The sequence below is a fragment of the Anser anser genome (assembly GCF_964211835.1).
Source record: "Anser anser genome assembly, chromosome: 2".
Classification (NCBI taxonomy): Eukaryota; Metazoa; Chordata; class Aves; order Anseriformes; family Anatidae; genus Anser; species Anser anser.
The window spans coordinates 35,610,046-35,629,177 of record NC_139721.1 but is presented as its reverse complement, the minus strand read 5'-3'; the positions used below and the strand labels follow the sequence as shown (position 1 = coordinate 35,629,177).

General features: G+C 37.3%; 1 protein-coding gene across 1 annotated transcript in view; it reads left to right on the top strand.

Moving 5' to 3' along the window:
• Window positions 1–19,132, top strand: part of LOC310895626 (uncharacterized protein C8orf34 homolog) — a 237,785-nt gene that overhangs the window by 202,181 nt on the left and 16,472 nt on the right. The window contains exon 14 of the transcript XR_014580803.1: window positions 17,745–17,838. The gene's annotated coding sequence lies outside the window, so the exon portion shown is untranslated. The remainder of the gene's footprint in view (window positions 1–17,744; window positions 17,839–19,132) is intronic.

Sequence of the window (19,132 nt, the reverse complement as noted above, 5' to 3'; positions counted from 1 at the left end):
CATTTACTTCTCTTATTGTTCCTGCCCTAGACACCAGGCACAAATAAATGTTGCCTCTCAGGTTAAAAGCCAAAACTTGTCAGCTTAAACACTGTCTTTTCAACCATAAAGATGCAGCCTACACTAACAATAAAAAATGTGGAGATAATGCTCTTTTCACTTACATTTTTTTCTGCAGCTACATCACTTCATTGAATTTAATAATGTCTGCCAATGGTAAGAAACCACATAGTCTATCCACTAAAATGCCTTTGTCCTAAGTGTATGGCACGTTTCACCTTGTGTTTCACTTCCTTTCATATTTTAGGAACATCTGGTAGGATCACAGTGGCATTGACAGGATATTTAGCAGTTGGGGACCCTGTAATGCAGACACCAAGGCAACTTTCTTGCAATCCCAAAAGAACACAAAATAATCTTAGAAAAGGTCCAGCATCACCCAAAACGTTAAATGCAAATCAAGTCTATCAGTTCTAGGCTGGATCTCAAGACAAAGTATGATTTCTTCTTGCAGGGTTTGAACATCATTTCATACCTATGGAGGTCCTGTAATTCCATGAAAAATGTTCCAAGCAACAGTTTTGTTGTTTAATAAATCATTCATGTGAGAAAATATTTTTATTTTTAAGTTACTACAATATGCTCCATTACTAAGGAAGAAGGTAGAAAACAGAAAAGCTTATGGAGCGCATCTGTCAAAAAGCGACCTTTTCCATCACCATCACTTACATTCCTTCCAGTGTAAGAGGCAGAGGGCAGCCTTGCGTTTCTTTATATTTTTTATCCTTCTTGGCTTTACTTTATGTTTTAGTTCCAGATGTTATGAGACACAAGGTGGGTTATTCAAAACTATTTATTAGCTTGTTAAATTGAAATGCCTTTGCTCCTTGGCCAAGTTTTATAGGAACCCACAAAACATTGAAGTACCTCACAGGCAGTGCCCCACCTTTGTAGATGACATCATTGCAACAGGACTTGATTTTTCAATATATCTTGAAACATATTTTTCTAACAAGTACACATTCTTACATGTATTTTCTTTTACTTAGATCAGCCAAGTTGTGTGCAGTCATGATTTATGTCTCCCAAAGGATCTTAAGAATTTAGAATCTATAAGCCTGATCCTAAAGTCTTTACTCAGGCAAAATGCCTGAAATAAACCAGAGGATATATAAGACTTCATATAACATTTGGCCTTGAAGAAAAAACACCATTAACAAAAGCAATTACAGATATCAAAGTTGAACTTTGCCTTGTAGGCATACGTATCTAAAAGCAGAGGAGTAATAATTGAGATACACTATTCCACACATACAACTTTCACCAGTTTCCTTGATGGACTCTGTCTTTCTGCTTCATCACAGTGGACATTTGTATGCATGTACGGGCATATCTTTATTAGCATTTTAGCTTGGACCAGGAGAGCACTCCTGAGGAGAATCAGCCCCACTCATCGTGAGTTCTCATTGCAGAGCACTCTCCAAACACACAGCCTGGCTGCCTTTTGGACTAAGCCAAGCCAGAAAATGTGCTCCAGGAGCTGAACTAATGCACCCCCACTGCTTGCTGGCAGTTGTTCCACGCGGCCAGAATACAGCTCATCTGAACCAGCCTCTGATTCCCCTGCCACGCAGATAGTTTGGAAGTCAGGTCCTCGGCACCAATCATTTCAATTTCCAATCTGCTCATATTGGGCTGCACGAATTGTCAGTGTAGATACAGCCACATATCATGTTCCTCATGATCCTACTACAAAGCAGACTGTAACTGCAGCCTCAGCAACTAACCCACATGTCTGTTGCGCATCTGTGCAGTGAAGAAATCTGTGATATGTTTTTGTTTTGTGTATTTGTGTTTTTTTTTTTTTTTTTTAATTTCTATCAGGGAATCATGAAGCTGGAGTTATGGTTTTCTGTTATAAAATGTAAAATCATTGAAAAGATATGTTCCATCTGTCTTGCTCAGTCAGTGTCTCAGCCTAGAAAATTGCCCTATTCTGATGGTGGCAAAGTTCATTTTACAGAAAACCAACACAATTTAGGATTGTCACCTGATAAGTTTCAGTGACAAATGTTTGTGGTGGAGTTACTTTTAGCAAGTTAGTTACCTGTGCCATCTCTCAGCCACGCTGCTACATCAAGGATGATGGTAGGTCAGTGACAGGAGTGGAGACGAAGCTGGACCACAATAATTTGCCTTGAATTGGTTGATACTACAGTGGAACTGCAGGCTAGTGAAAATGGAGTGACATCGATTTACAGCCATTAAGAAAAGTCTGTAAAATTTAAGTAAAAATATCTGTCTGGTACCTATTTCAGAAATTTTTCACTCTGTATTCAAAGAGCAAACCACTACAGAATTGGGATTGTCAAAGTTAATAGAATGAATTGTGACACAGTTCCTCAAAAAACACCTTCGTATAAAATCTTTTCACAGCTTCATTGCTTTATTATCTCTTTTCCTATGAGTGGAAAACTCAAATAATAAAATGACAAGAGAGAACTAGCAAAAGGCAAGTAAAAGCCCACTTCACACGCTGTTTTGGAAATTCCTGAAAGTGAAAAACAATATCGTTGAGAAAGAAGGTTCCACAATGCCTAAGGTATACTACATTCTCTAAAAATGATGCTTAACCATCTTTTTTTTTTTTTTACTATCTATAATACTTTCAGCATAGTAAGATTACAGACACACTAGTAAGGATTTGCTGGGAGCTATAACAGACAAATCTTTCCATAAATTATCAGCACAAAAAAGCAGCCTTTCACTATAAATTGATTTAACACTAACAAAATTGTGCTTATCTTAATGAGTTAATTTGGTGTTCAAGTGGATATCATATACATTTCCCTAAGGCTTTAAACAGAATCTAAAAATACTTGTAATGGATATTTAAAGTAAATTGTCTCTCTCACATAGTATGGAAACATTAGGTCTATGTCTGAATTAATGCAATGGATATTTGAACAGATGAAATGGAAATTTCAATGGAAATACAGAATGGGCTTTTCAGTACGAGACTGTGTTAATTACATTCCAAGACTTGATTTATGGGTTCTTTTATTAATGTGTTTCAAATGAAAGGCTATAAAACTGGAAGGTCACGAAGAATTGCTGAAATCACTTATTATGATTATTTGCCATCTTGGACACTTTTATTGATGCCTTAATGCTCAGTGGCTTAAAACTACCATGCTGAAAACAAAGACAATTGCTCTAAATATTTTCAATGGCTACATTTCCATTAACTATAGAGTAGTGGTAAAAAAAAATCCATTTTTTTTTACAGCAGAAATGGATCTTCCTTAAAGCTATGTGCTATTTGTAATGACTTAAGATTTTAAAAGTAATTGAATATTTTATGAAGAATTAAACTAATTTTGAAGTCTTAAAATTAATTAAAAAGTCGCTTGGAGAAGGTCAAGCAGACCTTTTTTTTGGGGGGGGGGGAGTGACCTCTCAAAATGAAGTCTACTCAGGTGATGATGGCAATACCCGAGTAATCAAAGTCAGCAATAAACCAGCACTTAAATCACGAAGAAAGAAAAGTTCATTTTTTGAAGGTATAACATTCAGATGCATACTGAAACTGTCCCATGACTCAATGCAAATCTGGTGCATGTTTAGCAATAATATTTTCCCCACTATGCCAAACAAACTCTGTTTACTGATTACATTTACAATCTGATTTGTATTTGCTCTCTGATTATAGATTACATTTAATTCTTATCATTCTTCTCAACACAGCTGTCACCAGTTCCTCTAGATAGGTTAACTTTATTGTAACCAAATCTATCAACTACAAACTGCACTATTGTAAGCAAATGCACACTGGTGTCAATAAACACATTATTGCAGAGAATTCACAACAAAATAATAATAGTGTTTTAGGGCAGCTTTTCTCCTAGAAATGAAGAGATGCTTCACATGCTAACATCTATAGCATGCACAGGGAATGTAGAGCCACTGCTGAAGAACAGCGTTGGAATCCTTTTAATCCACTGTTTTGAAGCAAAATCAAAATCGTTTGACTTCTTAACATTATTACCTATCTTCAGACAAATGTTTTAGTACACACAGCCAAATCTTGTTAATCCATATTATTGGTGTCTCTTAGGACACTCAAACTGACTTGTAGTTTGCACTGCTGTTTTATTTTCTGACACGTATAATGAATACAAAACTGTAAAGCCAACTAAGAAGAGTCCTGCTCAAAGCAAAATAGGACCAAACCCCAAATAACATTTAAGTTGTAACACAGAGGAGTATATAGGAAAAAAAATCACCTTAAGCTGTCAAGATAAAAACGGAGTGGAAAACTTTAGTAGCCGTATATATAATGCTTTACCTACATATTTCTAATCCCCCTTGCAGTCATTTGAACAATATATTCTAGCATATTTCAATATTGGTTAGACATTTAAAAAAAAAAAAAAAGAGAGAGAGAGAAAAAAAAGAAATGTTTAGGAAATGACACAGTTTAGCCAATGGCAAATAAGTTAAATTAAAACTTGGCCTTTTGCCACTGAAAACAGAGACATACTCCTAATGTGTTGACTCAAAACTCATAACATTTCTGGCAAATGAAGCATGAAACATATTGTCAGATGTGTAGAGACTGTTACATCCAGAAAACTACATTATAAGAATGTTAAGATTGTAAGTCAAGCACACAAAAATTAAAAAATGCTGTGGTTAAGGCTGCTTAAGTAATATTAATTCAACCTACTTATACATGTTATGGTGTTCTTTAATTACATGATAATTGCAATAATTATTAAGTGTGCAGAACGTAGTGTACTTATGAAGGCAATACCCCACTGTTAGTCCAGCTCTGGCTGGAATATTTCCATCCACTCAATTGCTTTTCTTCCATATGGCCAGATGCTTAGACCTTGCGGGGTCGCCTCAATGACATCCTTCTGAAAGGGGCAGGTGGGAGGCACACGTCTCTCTGCATGGCCAGGCTCAGAGCCAGAAGCCATGGTGCCAACATAACCTGAAAAAAGAAATCCCAAGAGCAGGAGCTAGCCCTGTGTCTACAGAGCTTTGGTCATCTGATTTATTGCTTGAGTCTGCTTGTGAGAACAGTTGATATATTTTTCCAGAAGCTGAAAGGTGTCAGTGAATAAAACAGAGGCTTTCAGGAAGAGAAAGGCCAATATTAATGCTACAGGAAGCCTGAAAACACTCCAATAATGAACTGGCTCTTATCTCTGTTTCTGACAGAGTTCTTCATAGGATGATGATCAAATGCCTTTAACTTTCTCACTGCTGTCTAATCCCAGTCCCAGCACCACCTGGGAGTGAGGTTCTTCAGGAAAAAAGTACATATTTGTGAAGCATTGTGATAGCACTGACATTAGGACTGAACTCAAAGACCAGAAGGAAATTGTGATCCTGTATTTAACAAATTTAGTGTTTAGATCTGAGCAGAAATATATTCATTCGGGTAGCAGCCAGTTTTTTCCATAATCACATGAAGGAGGTGGAAAAAATGGGCGATAGTGTCATTAGAGACAGACATAATGAACATGTGAGAGGTGCTGATTTGTAACAACCTTAATTCTTACATTTTTCACTTTTGAGGGGGATTATTATTATTTTTTTTTCCCAGGTTCAACTTTGTATGTTTGTTTGACAAGGCAGACCAAGGGAAGGAGTAGGGGGAAGCAACACCTGTCAAAATGTGATGTGGGCCAACAGGAAGATTGAAAACTTCAAAACGCAGCAAGGGTCTCAAATATTTGCATTGTCCATGGTTGCAGTAGTAGGTTATTAATGAGCATGCAGACCAGCCACACATTTTAGGACCGGTTTTCATAGCAATGGTCTTCACTGCACTACACAAGGAATGTGGAATGTGGGACTCAGGATTGCTGTGTTTCTTTCCAAATTTCTGAAGGGATCATTTTCACTGCTGGCTATAGGCACTTCCATTTCTGATTCCCAGCGCTCTCCTGCTCCTTCTACTTCAATCCAGTCTCCCAGGTTCTACTTCTGATAAGTATCAACACAAACTTTCTGTTCCTCATATTTCTTTCCCTTTGGATCAGATTGTCTCTTTAATGCTAGGGCACCAAAGTGAACGGCATGCCTGCTGGATAGAAAATGGTTTTCTCTCTTGGGTTTTGGACTAAAAACACAACAACTATACCCCAGCCCTTGCAGCACTTCTTCCAGGGAAGTACATGCATATTTCCAGTATTCTCAGCCACAAGAATTTAAGAAATCAGGAGGCAGACCACAACAAATCATGAAACTGCCTTTACAGTCAGAGTGTGTTAAAGAAATAACACTTCTACTCTTTTTATTAGACTTATTGGGTTTTTTTGTTGGTTTTTTTTTTTTTGTTGTTTTGTTTTTGAGACAACGTACACTCACACCGTGTTTTCAGGCTTTTAGCTTTAATGGTGAGTGCTAGAAACCTTCTTTTAAAAATATTGACAACTGAGATTTTCTTAATCTCAGCAGGACTTCAGAAGCTAGTATTTTAAGAAAAACATAATATGCTGCAAGAGATGTGCTAGAACCAGGAGCATTGTCAACCCTGCCCCTTAGCCAGCACACTGGAGCTGTGTGGGGATGCTTATGGCCCAGAGGATCCTTGGAGATTTTAGCTGCCAGGCTCCAGCTGCCTTTGCTGAGCACGTAGCAATGTGCTTGCCAGAGCTGTCTGCATCAACTTTAATTGCCACAGATTTTTATAGGGAGAAACCTACTTGGCAGTTTCATGCCCTTGCTTCAAGTGGTGAAGATATTAGGCTTCCTTCTTGAAGCAGCTGGAAGCATTTTTATGTGGACAGCACCATTTTAATCTTATCACTGTTTCTGGAAATGGGCGAGCCATTTAAGATGACATTCCCTAAAAGAACTCAGCCTGAAGCAGGAAAACAGCTTGACATACTTCAGGAGGAACAACTGAAACATGGCAAAGTTTTGAGCTGCTCAAAATAGAACCTTACTAGGGAAAAAAAATGGGAAATTAAGCATTGCTACCACTCATGTTTAACATGAGGTAAACTTGGGGACTCCAGTGAATTTGTTCTATATTTAATATCTATTTGAACATTCAACTATTTATTGATACTATGTCACAATGTTGATCTACTTCTGTTATATTATTGGATGAAAATATCTATTTTTAATTAAATTACATACCTACAAGGATCTGTTCTTTCATCTTGATGGACTATTTCTTGATGTTAAAAACTATCTTCAAACATTATTGCAAGATATTATCCTACTCTAAAATTCTGGATTATATAAAGATACTTCTCTGAATAAAGATACAGTTTAAAATTTCATTTTCTCGTATAACATTTAGAATTAAAGAAAAATCATATTAAGAATAGGGATTATTTTGTCTTTGTCATGGTTTTGGGGCCAAAGTCTGCCCTTTCACTTTGGAAATTTTGCTTTATTTAGCATGAGTTGGCAGCTTCTATAATGGAGAAAAGGAGGCAAGATTTGCACATGTTGACTGTTTTCTACTAATTTGTTTACAAATCTGAATTCAGTTGGTAAATAGAGTTCTTCACAAATTACGGTGATCACAGTTTTACTTACAACCCCATGTTTGAAAACACCGACATCTTTTCAACAGAGTGTGATGGGCCAAAACCTACCCTATTTCACAGGAATAAATCCAAAATAATTCAGTGAAGAAACGAACATTCAACCTGGAACTCAGTCTTACCCCAATAAATTCACTCCAGATTCATGTTAAAGAAAGGCTGACAGCTCAGCAGAGTATCTAGCTGTGAATGCAATTTAATGAATACAACGGTGATTCAAACTAGTCAGAAGGAGGACTTAAGAGATGACTGTTGTGGTACTTGTGTCATACTTGTATTATATTCCAAACATGACTTTCTTTTTTTTGCTTCACCTCTGAATCTGTCCCAGATATACTTAAACCTTTGTATCCTATAAACCTACAGTTGGAGTTCTCATAAACTGCTAAAAAATTACATCAGTCTTCTACATACAACTCTAAAAGCTATTAAATGCCTACAGTATGCTGCACACAAGTGATAAAAGTATGTATGTGTGACACTATGTCTGGTAGGTAGTGGAAAAGGGGAGAGAGATGTTGAAATAACCAATTCTACTATTAAATAATGACTTGCTTATGAGACTCACTGACCTATTAAATACAAACATCTGGTTTAGGTGTTCAGGATCCAAATGAATTACCCACCAAAGACTAACCAGGCATATCAGACCTCAGCCCACTCCCAACAACAAAATCACCCAATATTTCACTTGTGGAAAAAGTTATTTTATTTTTTTTCTTAAAGGTGTGGCTAGTCAGACAAAAGGTGATTTTTCCAGTACTGACAATAAGGCTTTATGATTTGTGTTGCTGTATTCTTCAGCTCCGTTTTGTTGCTATTCTATTAAATCTACCAAACAAATGTTCTCGGTCATGCTGTGATCCCATCCTCGCTGATAATTTATGACCAGGGCTTGCTGCAACCTGGAAAGAACAAACCTCAGAACTGTGAAGTAGTGTTTGCATTATTGCTTGGATACACACAAAAGGCACACTTTTGTGTGAGTCAGTATGAGACAAGAACTTGTGCATGGTCTTGAAAGATCTGTGATAAGTGGTAGGCCAAAGATTTTAGTTATCTGGGTCCTGATTACACATAATTATTCTGCTTTCATTACCTTGATGGACACGGGTCAGTATTTTTTCACCATGTGTGTGGCTTGTTGTGTCCATGCCACATAAATGTTGTTCTGACAAGGAAGTGCTCAAATTTTCATGCCTGCTGATGGCTGCAGAGGAAGAAGTATCAGTGTGCCTCCCTTTGCTCTTACCTTGTCTGACACCTTTTCTCAACACATTGCTGCTGCTGTATAGATTCACTGAGAGACAATTAGCCATGCCTCTGGAAAGGGAGAAATCAGTTTATTGGCTTTGCATCACAGAGAACAAAGAAGGAAGTGTGCCACTGCTGGGTGTTTGGCAGTTTATGAAATGATGTTTTCTCAGAAGTGTGCATTGAGACTGCCTCCCTGGCAGGAGAAAAGCTGTGTCTGTGTGCAAACCAGGTGGCTGCAGTTCCTGTCTAGCCATGCTTAGGTCTCAATTATCCAGTAAGGCATCTGCATCTCCTGTGGTCCTGGGTCCTTTAACCCAGTGGGAGGGATTGGATTGTTCTAGTTAGAATAAATGATCTGGCTGCAGAAATAGTCAGTATGTGTGCTGCATTGTTTTTCCTAACAGGAGCAGCAGTTGGACACTGGCATTACCTGCAGAATAACATCTGCTAGGAGGCTGGCAGAGAGTGGTAGAAAGAGTTGACTCTGTGGGCTGTAAACCTTGGATACCTTCTTCCCCAGTTTTGTCAGTCTCCCATTAGCAAGCCAAGTGTTGTTGAAAGAGAGAAGAATACGTTGTCTTACACAAAAACGAGCATTTCAGGGAAATTCCCAGCCCTGATGTTAACACATCTAAGTTCTCTTTTTGTCTCGGTAAAGGAATGTCAAACTGTGTTGAGGATGCGAGGATGGGGAATAGAGAACAGGTGCAAATATACTTCAGCAAATGGATGACATCTGCCTCTTACATATTCTCTAAATGAGAGATACCTTGCTAATGGCTGTACATGATCCTCTTTCCTCCTTTTCCCCCCGATCTTTTCTACTCCTTATTTTTATCTGCTAGCAATGCTTTGTGAAGACAATTATGCATTCATTAGTCTGTAGACTAGCTACATGCAGAAGTCTACATGCAAAAGAACTGTGTGTAAAGAAGTCATTTTTGTTAACTCAGTAAGAACTAGACTCATCTTCTCTTTTCATGTTGTATCCAGCATTTCTGATAAATTGTTTATGTGCTGGAGCAGGAACTACATTTTACTGTGGCTTTTTAAAACTACATTGAAATAGCCAGTAAAATAATTTGCATGGAGCAGTATCCGCAAAAATAAAATTATTACACAAAGAGACCTCACTGTGTGTCCTTCAGGTCCTTAAGTAACTCTTTTGTACTAAATTCACCAAATTTAGGCAGTACTGCAATATTTAGCATAAGCATACTGTTACTTGTGTTAAGTGGAGCCACAGTTATGAAAGCTTTAAACTCATCATAGTCAATCGTCATCAGCAGCAATGCAAAAATAATTGCATTTATGGACAGGAAAACATTTTAGATAAACACATTAATAACTGTTTAAAATTTCCTGTTGATGTTGTTCCTGTTTATTAGTCACTCTTCAAACAGGTTAATTTCAAAATGCTAATAGATGGCTTAGGGCTGTGCTGGCACATACTATACAAAGCCCCCAAATATAGATTAATAAGGATAAGCTAGCTTAGTAAACCAATTTAATAACATTATATTTAAATGTATGTAAGAACAATGCAATAAACCTAAACAATTAACATACTAGAGCTGTTTATCCTCTATGAATCTGTTTTCAATAGCTGACTGTTGTTTAACCAACATAAACAGCTCTCTTAATCATGTGTAAATTTGGAACTTTGGTTAAAGCATTCCCACAATATTTGGTGCAGATGTTATAAAGCTGAAAAAAAAATCTTCAAAATACCCTATTTTAAAGCTGGGTATTTTAGGATTAGGAACAAGATGGGTAAACTGAATGAATGTTGAACACACTATAAATTGTGAAAATATTGGGCAACTGCATTTTCCTGTTTGCTTTTATAGTGAGGGTAATATATGTACCGGAACAACTGGGAATTTGTTTGATCACAGAACACAGCCTGCCACCGAATTTTGAAATATTGTGTTCTAAGGCCCAATGCTGAACTGGGTCCACCATTCACATTTGTATTACAAAATCATTGTTCTACAGGTGCCACTCTTCATTAGGTATCATCCTGTTGTACGTTGGTGTTTCTCCCTGTGTGCTAGAGGCTCTTCAGCGATCACATGCACAGAACTGCCCCGATCCCAGCAACCAAATCTTCTCTTTCTTGACTGGGTTTAAGGGCCTAGGCTTAAAAAGCAAGCCAGTACCTTGTGTGCTTTGGCTGTGTCTCTGTGTACAAAGCCAGTGGAAACAGTTGTTGCTCTCCCTTTCTTCAGCTGGCCGTTCTCACCCTGCCCTCTCAACTCCCTTATTTTTTCTCTTAGATTTTCCATGTGGTGAAGGAAAGGTGGTTAATTAATGCACCAAAGTTTTAAGAAGGGATCTACTGTCCCCTGTGATCATGGTCAACTAACCTCACATTAGCGAGGGCAGAGAACTTCTTTCTTAATTTCAGCCTGGCTGATCCTTGTCCACTTGCTTACAAAAGACTATCAGGTAAATACTCTAGCCCTTTGGGCCACATTCACATTCTGTGAAAGCCTGAACAGGACAAAAAGAAGAGCCACAAACCCAATGCCACCGAGTAAGGTTTGAGGATTGCGATGTGATGTTAAAGTGGAGACAGCAGTCTCACGTTTCATATCTTGTTCCTGTAGCTGGGCACTCTAGGTGCCAAGCAATTCATCAGAAATATGAGGATACATCCAAGAAATATAGGGTGGTTTAAATTATGTTTGAAATATATTTTCTTGTAAAACTACCTTTGAAAATATTGACTGAGAGTAAAAAGTGAAATCTTGTTTATGAGCTGTGGGTGTCACGGAGCACTAGCTCTGAGAGGTGTGAATCCTGATCACCTCGACATCAAGCTAGCTTTGAAACCTGATGATTACCTGAAAAGAGTCCTTTGGGGGTAAAGAAACATTTCAGTGCCCAAACAAAAACTTCCTTAGAAGCTTACAAGTTAGAAGCTAACACCAAGAGGTGTTACAATTGCATAGCCTATGTACCAAGGGAGAAACTTAGAGAATTTAAGAAGTGTTTTGAGCATATGAAAAAAGATGTGAGGAACTATAATAACATCTCAAAACAAGTGTTTTTTGTTTGTTTGTTTTTGTTTTGTGATTGTTTTTTTGTTTGTTTTGGATTAAACACTCCACCATTTTGATAAATCACTAAGAAAGCAAAACAATGAAACCAAATTTGGATTAAAGTATGAAGTAGAAACCCTTTGAGTGACATAGAACAATATACCTTCTGAACATTGAAATTTATCCTTACAAATGCCAAGTTACAGAAAGGCAAGAATTAGAACACGCAGTTCATCCAAATTTTGTCCTTCATGTAACATAGAGTAACAGGACGGTTACAGTTATGAAATTTCAGTGTCTGGCTGTTTGGGACAGCTTGGGACATCTGTGTAAACCACTGGTGAGGACACACCTGTGCTGTGGTGCTATCAGTGAGTCTGAGCAGCCGAAGCAAGGGTGCATGCCCCTGCTACACAACTGGGGCTTGGATTTCTCTCTGGTGACAGAAATGTCTGAAACTATCAGAATGTTTTGTTCACGTGCAAATTTTGCTAACTCTTGCCTTTGGCAGCTACCCACTCTCCCTATGTATTATACTACGATCTTCCAAAGATAACCCAGATAAAATTGAGTGGGAGTAGGTGCTCATACTTAAGTGACATCCATTTTTCCTCCCCTCTCCAATCTGCCAGCCTTTGCCCTGTCTCTCTCAACTCTCCATTCCATGACACACATTCTTAAATTTTCCCTTCTGTCACTCAGGCACGCACTTGCAACAAGCTTCTTGCTCTTTCCTGCATGCTCTATTAAGTGTATCTAGCCTGCATGAAGACTTTGCAGAAGTATTTTATATGCGTGGTCACATTTACTCCTGCTGGCTGTGACTGGAAGTTATGAAATTACACCACTGTTTCCTCAAATCTCGTACTTCAGAGAAATCCACTGAGAATTGCATGAAAGGTGGCTATTCCCATTGTGCTCCATGACAGTAAAGCCAAATGCCCTCAGGGAAAACATGACCTCCTATGTGGTTGGGAGATAGAGACAAGAGAATCCCATTAAGAACAAAGGGATAGAAATACCATTGGTAAAATCACAGCCTTCTGAGGTCAGTGAGGGAAGAATAAGGGGAGACGGCAGCCATTTTGCAAGGGGACTTCACAAGGCTTTGTGAGGTTTCTCTGTTGGTGAACTTTATTATGCAGCGTGTTCAGTGACAAAAATTAACAGAAAAATGTCAGGAACTCACCAAAGTTTCCTTTCTTTTTTCCCAATAATCAACAATAATTCAGCATATATTTTTTTAAGCCCTTTTTCTTTTCTTTTTAATTTAATAAACATGTTGACTCTGATGAGTCTCTGCCTGTGAGTGAAATTATTCAGGGTCCCCAAATGGCTTTGAGAGCTTTTCTTGAGAATGGTACGCACTGTACATCTAAACCTAAAAAGTGTGTTTTATTCCAAGTGGTGCATCTGTCTCAAATAAAACAAAGCAAAACAAAAGACTGAGTCTGAAAGACAGTGAATAAATTAATTTGTAAAAAAAAAAATATATACAAAACACAGATGTATGCTTTCATTTTTCATGCTTTAACTCTAAAGAACAAATAAAAAATAAAAATCAACAATTTTATTTTATTTTACTTTTTGCTTTTATGGTGGAAATTATGCTATATTTATAACTAACTTTTGCTAGAACCTAGTGTTCCATCTCAAAATTAATACCTATAAATAACAGACACTGGAAAGAATAAAATCCAGACTCTTGCACACATGTTGTATTTGTACATCTTCTTTACTTATTTATCTTTGTGTTTTGACCTATGTGATTTTTCTCTAGATGTCTAGACAAATTTAACTTCAGCAAATTAAAACTTGAAATGACATTTATTTCTGTTAAACAAATATGTAGCTTTGAGAACATAACTAAATATGTTATGAATTATAACTGCAGTGCACTAAGTCACATACTTGTTTGACAGAAATAAATGTTGGATAGAATCAAATTGTGGAACTCAAAATGTACTGCTTTAAAAATAACCAATTAAAAGTCTTAGAATATTTCTTTGGGATGTACTGAACCAGGATAAAAGGAAGTGTATGCTTAAAGTCATTCTATTAGATTTCACACACTCGATTGCAATTTTCAAACAGCAAGGAAGAAATCAGGAATACTGCTAAAAAGCATCTGCTATGCAGATACTTGTGGAAGACTATGAATCATTACTATGTACAGTACATAGCTTTAAAGGAAGATTTTTGATACATTAAATGTTGATCCGTGTAATCCTAGTTATCCTTTCTTGTCTTGGCTGTTTACTTCTTGTTACAGAGTCATTCAGCTTTTTTCTGTAACTCACACTGAATTTTACATTACAGCCAAGAAACATTCATATCCTTTTATTTCAGTAGCAAGATTTAAAAAGACCAGAACAAAACAAAACAAAATGAAACCCCTTTAGTGTACAGATGCAAAATATTTTGAACTTTAACAAAAATCTTACTAATTTTGGAATTATTTCTTTATCATTTCCGTGTTTGAGATATTGCTTCCCATGACACAGATTATGACTTAGCTTTCAGGACTGTACTCATTTAATTGCGTTGATTTAAATCAAATATTGAGATAAAATTGGATCTTTTCCCACTTACTTTGCTAAGATGTAATCAGATCCTCATTGAAATAATTTTTTGCCCTCAACATTCTAACTTTCTTATGTGAGAAATTCAAAATAAATTCATAATATCATACTAAATGATCTAATTGGTAACAAATCTGCACTCTTACTCAAGCAGTGAGCTAGTACAGCACTCAACATTTTCATTTCTTCTTGAAAAGCGAAGTTATTTCAATATTGAAGGGGGTATGGTATTTTCCAATTACTTTTAGCTCTCCAGAAATTTGGTCCTTAATCCTGAAAGCTGCATGTGCCCTACATCTATTTGATGCAGTTACCTTCACTGGGACCACTCATTTCTTTATCTAAACAGCTTCCTAAGAGTGTTTGCAATGTTGGAGTCTTGGAATATTTTCATTTTAAATAATGTAATAGCAACAGTACGTGATAGTGACTTGATGCTATGGATCATTCAGAAAAATGGAATATAATTGTTTCAGCTAGGACTAATCTTTCTCCTCAGTGAAAACTTTCTTTTTTGACTTTTTGCCTTGCACTGTGTCACAAGAAAGGCCATTGTATTAGAAGAGCGCTTGGTAACTTATGAAAAGGATTATATGCCATATTGACTGTGATAGCAGTGGGCTCAGTTTGATGGTTCTGGAAATTCCTTCCAATTTTATACTTTTACATGAACCCAGTCAGTATTGTTGTTGCTGTTTGGATAGGGATTTTTTTGTTTTATATCCAAAATTTTGGCTGAAATATTGCCCTCTGCAGCAGCACATGTTATATTTAAAAAGTGGGCTGACAGGAATTCTACAAAAGCAACCTGCTATAAAAGTGTTTGGTTACAAATTTAGTGGTATATTTCAGCAATGGCTAATAGGGAACACTTGCGTATCCATTGCTTTTTCTCCTTCACGGTTATCCTCTTTTAAAAACGTCCCCTGTAGGTGTTCATGTTAGCTGGTATTTCCTTTCAGCGTCTCCAGTAAGTTACCCTTTCATTGTGGGTAAGTAAGAGTTTGCAAAACTTTGCACCCTTATTCTTAAATTAAATACTGACAAGGAATGGAAGTGTAAAGCATGCTAATAAGCAAGACCTCCCTGTGGGAACCTGTGATAGAAGACTGTTTCACATTGAGAGGCAGACAGCGCTGTTGACACAGGCTGTCAAAAAGGCTTCATGTCTTTGAAAGAAAATCTTAATCTTCTTTATTCATGTGTGAACAGGTCCAGGCCTTCATCCCGTAGCTCATATGCATTGACTGTTTAAACTGTGGGTTGCTAGGCTTTGGGTAGGGTTTGTTTGCTTGTGTCTACATTGTACGAATGGATGAGGACTGAAAATTAAAATCTGTCTGACACAGAGCACTGCTTTTCTGTCTCTGTTTGAAAAGACATGGCAACCCAGGGTGAAATGAAAAGGAATTTTATTGAGCGCAAAAACTGCTCAGTGTTTAAATGTTGGATGCAGGAACTGAATGGTCAATTTGGGAGGCTTGTAGGTTGTTTATAGACATTGGGATGGCTGTCAATCACAGCACAATGGTGAAATTTGTGTCGGAAAAAAAGTGCTTTTTAGTGGCTGAACTCCTGTTTCCTGTTAAAATGCTCACATCAACAAACAAAAAGAGGTTTTGTCTGAAGTTTACAAGCAAGAAAATTTGAGAATAACAGAGATGCTGCTACTGTTGTGGCATCTTTTGATCATTGCGGCACTGACTATTTAACATTTAAAACCAAATTTTACAGAGAAAGATCCTATTGCTCTGTGGATCTGATTCTTCTCTACTTCTGTTGCTTATAAATCAGGAATAGGTCAATTAAATGAATGGAATCATGCTACTGAAAAGCAATGTGATAGAGGACTCTTGGATTTACCCTCCATGTCTGTGTTGTTATATACTTCACTTAGATATCTTTTATATGCTATTTATATATTTATAAATCAATGGCAAGGAGAAGCAGAAGATAAATAGCACCTATAAAAAAAGTAATCTCTTTCAGCACTTATTAATAACAAGTGGGGAAAAGGGACTCTTATTTCAGAAGCAATATTCCCCTTTCCCGTTATTGTTAAAGCTAATTGGCAGCATTTTGCTACTTCAATTTACAGAAGTTTATATTATCTCAACCATAAAAATTCACACTGAAACTTGGCAAAAAGTCAAACTTGCCACTCTATACTTTGGAACAATCAGGAAAAAAAAAAAAAAAAGAACTGAGTGGGAAATAGAAATAAGCCTATTCTAACAGGATAGAATTTAACATGTTGAAGCTGTTGGATTTTCTGTTTTTATAACATGAAAAGGCATGTTTTACAGAACACTGGCTGAGAACTCAGCCCTCAAAATCTGATATAAAATGTGGTTTCTAGGACCTTGTGGGACTCATAGAAGGGCAGAAAAAGAAAACAGCCTTGTTTCTCCCATTGTTTTCCTTTTACCTCAGACCATTGCAGCCCCCCGCCCAGCTGGGGCTCTTCAGATCTTTCTTCTCCAACGGTGGGGGAAGCAAAGAGGTTCAAATGGAGCAGGGCATGACAGACCTGTCATCCGAGTATTATCTTCCCCACAGTCACATTACATTCCTTCAAACCTTATAAGCATGCAGTCCTTACACTTTCTGTAATTACTGGGGGCTTGCAGAGTGTGGCAGGAGATGTCATGCAGTTCTCATGTTCTGAGCTGCAGGGTTGTTCCTTCATGTTCACCTTCCTATTTTTACTCATTTCCTCAATGCACATATACTTATTTACATTATTTTCACGTCTGTCTGAGCAGGTTTTTCACTGGCACTTGCAACAAATGACTTGACATTTTATGTGGCAGAGGTGTGTAATCCCAGAGTAACTATAGCTGTCAGTGCTACCAAATATGGTGGCGATTTCCTAGATCACCCCCTTCTCCCTCCTCCATGTTAAATCTATAGCCTTAAAAGATGTGCAATATGGATAATGCTTGAAGTATGGATAATGCCTCAAGTGTTTCTGACGAGGAACTCTCCTACGTAATTTTTAAATGAGAAGGCTCATGTGAGGTAAGGGAAAAATAAAAGTTCTTATCATTCTGCAGATCTCTGGCTATTTATCTTCTGTAAATCTTGTTTGATTCCCTTCGTGGCTTAGGTTACAGACCTTATAGAGAGGTCATTATATCAATGCTTTCTAAAGGGGAGTTGGTCTTTTTTTAAAAAAATTAATCTTTTCTTCTTTCAATTTAAATTAACATAGTAAAACAGATTCAGTTCTAAATAGTGATTTAGTAATTTGTTATTTACTGCGACTCCTTCTATTTCAGGTGTCTAGTACTGTGTTTCACTACTACTTCACATATAACTTTCTTGTGACATCATGAGAAAAGATGGCACTTTTCTAGAATGTTAAAATCAACGGTAAGTAATTTCTCCCTTTTCTGTACTTGCATTGTGATTTAGAATGTTAAAAACCTTGTTTTGATTTTGTTAGGTTATTTTCTTACTCCTTATCAGCTGTAAAAACAAATATCTTCACTTTGCAGAAAATGACTCTGAATATGTTTTTGTAATCTTTACAGGTCTGAGATAAACCAACAGGAGTAACTGAATAGCTAAAGAATACTCTAATTTATGTTTGGAGAGAACAGATTTTTGTAGACCTTACATGCAGCGCTCTTATCTGCTCGATGGAGAGGAGTTAAAGGAAGGCCTTACCTGGAGGCCCGTTTTCCCTCCTCATTCACCTCACATTGCTCATTGCAAAAGTGTATTCTCTCTACATGCCTTTGAGCCATGGTTGCATTTGGCTTCAGCAGGAACGCAGCTTCATGGGCAAAATGTTGTGTGATGCTCCAGAAACCATGCTTCGGTCCTTGCCCCTGCACTGCCACACTCAGCAGCTTTTGTTTGTTATTATTCATAACTCTCATCTGAGGAAAGTCTTTTGATTTCTTTATAGTTCCCTTCACCATGCTGAGAACAGCCTAAGTTGCTTCTTCCCTCCATGACTAAGAGAGAAATATTCTTTTTCTTTCAGAATACTAGGACAGATACTTGTGCTTTCAATCATCGTCTTCCACATTACCTCTTGGAATCTGCTATTACTCATTATTCTTCTTGTTCTAATCTCCCTAGAGTGTAACAAGGTGGCAATATATGCCATTCTTGCATAATCAATACATTTTTATTTTTTATTACCGAGTCACTTCTCCTTAAGATGCTTGACAGATACAGCTGTCCCTGGAGACAGCTTCCTATAGCCTCTCCCAGCTTTATCTTGTTCTGTCCGAGGTTTGCTCCCTTTACCTTCAGTAATGCCAAATGGATTTTTAACATGCTTTTTAATATGCTTACCCTGTTCACATCCTAATGATTTCTTCCTCTTTGCCATGAGCTGCTTTCACAATTTTGACTTGCCATAGGTTTCCCATTTTAAAATGCCTCCTAAAGACTGACTGTATGCTTATATACTGTAAGCATTGTAAAAGGAAACAAATTTGCTTTCTCTTCTTTCTTGGTGTGCTGTAGTCTTTCCTCTGCAATGTAGAGTCCTTGGGGGCAGGGACTGGATTGGATTCTCTGGATGTGGACAAGTACTTTGTTTTTTAACAGTCTATAGCTGGCGTAGAGGGGCTGCTACAAGTTCCCCAGATAGCTGGGAACTGTATGCTATATAAGGTGGTCAAACAACAAACTACAGCTTTCAGGCAGC